At 44.3% G+C, this 5147-nt stretch overlaps 1 protein-coding gene across 1 annotated transcript in view; it reads right to left on the bottom strand.

Moving 5' to 3' along the window:
* Window positions 1-5147, bottom strand: part of CAMTA1 (calmodulin binding transcription activator 1) — a 1745066-nt gene that overhangs the window by 1675503 nt on the left and 64416 nt on the right. The gene's annotated exons all lie outside the window — the stretch shown is intronic.

Genomic DNA, 5147 nt, shown 5'->3' on the forward strand with positions numbered 1-5147 from the left:
TTTTTTTTTTTTTTTTTTTTTTTTTTAAAGCACCAGGACGCTGGGGCTGGGCAAGGCAGCCATTGATGGGGCTGGGAGAGTGCGTGGGGATTGGGAGGTGCTCAGGAGAGCAGGCAGGGGATGAGGTCTGGCAGGAGTCCCCCCCATGGTCCCGTCCCACCGCATACTTGCCAGCCGAGTTTGGGTCCTACTTCCTGCAGCAGCGACCAGGGACTGCCCAAATCTCCCCAAAGTTACCCAAATTTTTCTGAATTGGGAGACCTTCAAATGGATTTGGACCTTTTTATTGTTCTCTGATTCGATTCACATTTGGAGATTCAGTTGCTGAATCAGGCCGAATCTCCTCTAAATCGAATCAACAACCGAAGCTTCACACAGCCCTACTTCCGGGCTCAGCTGAGCAGGGAGCCTTGCCACTGTAGTGAAATCCCTCTGCCTCACTCTGCATTGCCTTAGATCAGCCCAGAGCACTATAGAATCATAGAAAATTAGGACTGGAAGGGACCTCAGAAAGTCTAGCCCAACCCCCTGTTCAAAGCAACTAGATCATCCCAGCCAAGTTTAGTGTAGCTAGGTCTTAAAAACATCTAAGGATAGAGAATCCACAACAACTCTGGGCAACCTGCTCTAGTATTTTACTACGCTCCCAGTGAGACAGTTGTTCCTAATATCTGACCTAAAAACTTCCCTTGCTACAACTTGAGACCATTGCTCTTTGTTCTATCTGCCATCATTGAGAACCGTCCAGCTCCATCTTTCGAACAACCCTTCAGGTAGCTGAATGCTATTAAATCCCCTCTCAGTCTTCTCTTCTCCAGAAAAAATAAGCCCAGTCCCTTCAGTCTCTCCTCGTAAGTCATGTGCCCCAGCCCACTAACCATTTTTGTTGCCCTCCACTGGATTTCCCCAAATTTGTCCACATTCATTCTGTAGCAGGGAGTCCAAAACTGAACACAGAACTACAGATGTGGCCTCACCATTGCTGAATAGAGAGGAAGAATCACCTCCCTTGATCTGCTGGCACCACACCTACCACTGCAGTCCAGTATGCTGTGAGCCTTCTTGGCAACAAGGGCATATTGTTGGTTCATATTTAGCTTATCGGTGCACTTTAACCCCCAGGTCCTTTTCTGCAGACCTGCTGCTCAGCCAGTCAGTCCCTAGCCTGTACCGATGTATGGGATTGTTCTGCCCTAAATGCAGGACTTTGCACTTGTTCTTCTTGAACCTCATGAGATTTCCTTTCATTCATTCCTCCAGATTGGACAATGGGGCAAGGCAGACTGCCACGTCCATGCAGCACAGTGCCTGGAACCTTGCTGCGGCAACTGAGTGCTCCCCCACCCTCTGCTCTTCTCTGGGTCAGCTGGAAAAAATGCAGGGAGTGGAGCTATTCTCCTGCCAGGGAGAACCGGGAGAGTTCCCACCACAGGGGAATGCCCCCCTCCTGCCAATCAGCTGACTAGCAGGACAGGGGGGCATTCTCCCCAGGGGCAGAAACCCTCCCCAGTAGACAGCCTGCCTTCTTCCCAGGCAGGGGAGAGGGCAGCCTGTCAAGGGTGGGGTGGAAAGAGGTGGTCAGAAAGTAGCTTGTCTGTGAAGCTTTCCAGTCATTGGATGGGAAGAACATTTTTACTGTCCATTCCTCAAGCTATTTTTCTACAAGAAGAAATTTTATGACATAATGAGGCATCTTTAAGAACTGTATAATTCTTTCCAAAGAGTAACCGACCACTTTGTTGCAGGGTTGTTGGTTGTAGCCTTTAAAAAAGAAGGTAAAAGTAAACAAGAAGTCTCTGAAGCTGCAAATGAGTGAAAGTTTGGAAGACAAAGGGTAGAGATGGGGAGTGGGGGAAAGTGTGAAGGAAAAACAAGTGGTTAGCTAAAAGGCAGGTTACCTGTAGTGTTAGATTCTGTCAGGCAGGTTTTAATGTGTCATAAATCCAATGTCTATATTAAGTCCATGATTTTTTGTATCCAGTGGATTTATGAAGTTTGTAGGCCCGTCTATAAAAAGTGTTTTGTAAGTTTCCTTTGAGGATTAGAAATGAAAGATCAGAGAGGGAGTGATTGTCTTGTGAGAAGTATGAACGCACAGGTAATTGGATTTTTTTGTCTTTGATGGATTTTCAGTGTGCGTTCGTTCTGGTACACAGCTGTTGTTTGGTTTCTCCTACGTATTTTCCATCAGAGCATTTAGTGCATTGGATGAGATGTATTACATTTCTGGAGGTGCAGGTACAAGATCCAGGAATGGCAATGGTTCTGTTGTGGGGTGTCGTTAATGTGGGAGTGGTGGAGATGTGTTGGCAGGTTTTACATTTCTTGTCTTGGCATGGTCTGGATCCATTTGGTATGGTTTGGGTCAGAGGAAGTTTGCTTCTGGTGATGAGGTTAGCGAAGTTTGGTCTTGTTTAAAGGCTAGGATGGGTGGTTCTGGAAAGATCTCTTCAAGAATTGCGTCTTCTTCTAGTACGGGTTGCAAGTGTTTGAAGATTTTCCATATATAGCCCACTCCTTGTGCTAATACAGTGGTGTTCAACCTCTGGCCCACAGAGCTATGCCATTCAGCTCAAGGGGCTCCCATAGGTCTGGAAACCAGATGGAGGGAGAGTGGTGGCAGTGTTAATTGCCACTCTCATACTGCCAAATTTTTGCACCCATGGGAAGCCCTGGAGGCAAATAATGTGGTCCCTTATGCTGGATTACACATGCCACCCTACCCCACATGACAACCCTTCACCTCAGAAGATTGGGCATCACTGTGCTAATGAATGAGGTTAAAGGAAAGAATATAGGAAATTAACAGACCAGTTTGGAGGAAGCTTAGGGTGTGAACACAACAGTATCTTATCTTCAAGAAGTACTATGAAAGGGGAAAGAGAAGGATAGAGGGAAAGTGTAAGTGCATGTGTGTGTGCGCACGCGCACACATGTAAAAGATGTAAAATGGGTAAGGATACAGTCATCTTAACCTTGGTGTTGCCTAGACTCAGGTTCCCAGTCCAGACAGTACCATCTAGCTCTTGGATAAAACCTACCAGATCTCAAAGCAAAGGAGGTAATTATAATTAGCTGCATTTTGCAGATAGGAAAATTGAGCCCCAGAGGAGGACAATGATGTGCCCAAAATATCCAGCAAGTCAGAGGCAGAGCTGGGGACAGATTACCCATCTTCTGAGTCTACTCCAGCATGCTATACACTATTCTGAACCTAACCTTTAGTCTTGTGAAAGAAAACACAGAAAAGCTGAAAGACAGACACCTGAAGGCTCCAATTCAAAATACAGAAGAGTTGAAAATCAAGAGAGACAGAGACAAATGAAAAATATTTGCATCATTCAAGCTCTTTCTTCCCTGAAGGCTCATGGCAACAAAGGTGGTAAAGAACAGACACAAGGCACTTAGCTCCAGATCATGAGGAAAATGCAATACTGGATTTCTGCAAGTCCTAGAGTTCTGTCAGAATGGTGAAAGAAAAGCATCAAGCTAATTTGAACAGGATGCACTGCCAATCTAGGAACAAAAACATCAAAACACTTAAGAGATTTTAGGAGCAAAACCAAGAACAGTTAAACAATAGTTAACTGCAAAGAGCAAGAAAGCAAAGAGGGAAGCTTGGGAAAATCTAAGAGTTCTCCAAGAACTTGAGTGAACCGGGCCCACTCTTTCTGATATAACATCCAATCTGAATGCTTGGTGGCAGAAGTAAGTGTGTGCACACTTTCCTACCACTTCTTTCCATATGGGCATGGCTTCAGTTCCATGAGTGAATATCTTTGCTGTCAACACTTAGGAAATTATAGCATTCACAGAAGACCAGACTTCTCATTGAAAATACTATCATTGCAAAGAGATAGCTCCTTATTGTGAAATATGACATTTGGTTGGCATTTAGTATACAAAGCAGTCAGTGTTTTTCCAGGTGTTGATTTTGACAAAGGCAGTTCTGTACACTGTTTCAAACTATGTTTTTATGAGGTGTTAATGTAATCAATGAAAAAAAATCCTGGGTTTGGTTGTTGCTAACTTGTGCATCTGTTCTCTCTGCCCTCATCCTTTCCCTACCATCACAGCCTTCAAACGATGCTTGTGTCAGTCTAGCCACCTCTCTACTGCCTCTGTTTATTTTGTCAGATGAGCACCACAAGAATTGATGCATGAATATTCCTAATTATTTGATCAAATAAGGTAGATGTGATTTAATGGACAGTTCGGGTAGAGTTCTGCCACAGCAGCATTACTTCAAGTGAAACACAGCAAGATTCTGTATCTTGCTAATGTTTTATGGCGCATCTTAAGCTTGTGTCAAAATTATCATATAAAAACATGTAATATAAAAAACTTTTAAAGATAAAGAGTACTCTACCTTTTTTTTTCTTTTTGAAATTCAGTGAGTGGGTCTGACTGAAAGCCTAGCTTTAATTGATCTCTTTCATTTTATGATTCTATGACAACTTCAAAACAAAACTAACAACACACTGAAATTATCATTTGTTGGACATCTACAAGTTACAAGTATCACCCAATTAACTCATTAATTGCACAATTACCTTTAGTCCAGCTACACATGCAAAGTAGCAATCGCATGATAAAAAGCTCCAACCAGCTATAAAGTTACACCTCAAAAATGTGTTCTAACTTTATACCTGGTTGCTGTTGAGCTTTAATTTGCATGTATTGCAGAGTCCCCACTGTGGTTGGGAGCCCTGTCAGCTGACATGAAACCCCTGAGCCCCAAGGTTTGTGGCTACTGTGATCCCCAAGGCTCAGGGGTGCATTACGTGCAGGACTCTTGGTCTCATACGCCTACAAGGCACAGCTGAAACCGAAAGCCCTATCAAACGTGGGACTCAGTTCTGGCTGCACCATAGTCCCCATGGCAGGGAGTTCCTTTAGCAGTAGGCCTGTGTGAGTGGAAAATATTCGCTTTGGATTCAGATTTGGCGATTTGGAGGGAAAGTAATTCAATCTGGTGCTTTGGATCACTGTCCCGATTCAATTCAGCCGAATCCTTATCCAAAGATATTCAGCACCATATCTTATAGACTATACAGGCAGGCAGTGCTGACAGGAGCAGCTGGAGGAGCCCTGGCTTGAGCCAGCAGCCCCAGGAGAAGCCATGGGGGCTGGGAGGAATGATTGGG

Source organism: Gavialis gangeticus, unplaced genomic scaffold, assembly GCF_001723915.1.
Source record: "Gavialis gangeticus isolate Ggan-Ray unplaced genomic scaffold, GavGan_comp1, whole genome shotgun sequence".
In the NCBI taxonomy this organism is placed as follows: Eukaryota; Metazoa; Chordata; order Crocodylia; family Gavialidae; genus Gavialis; species Gavialis gangeticus.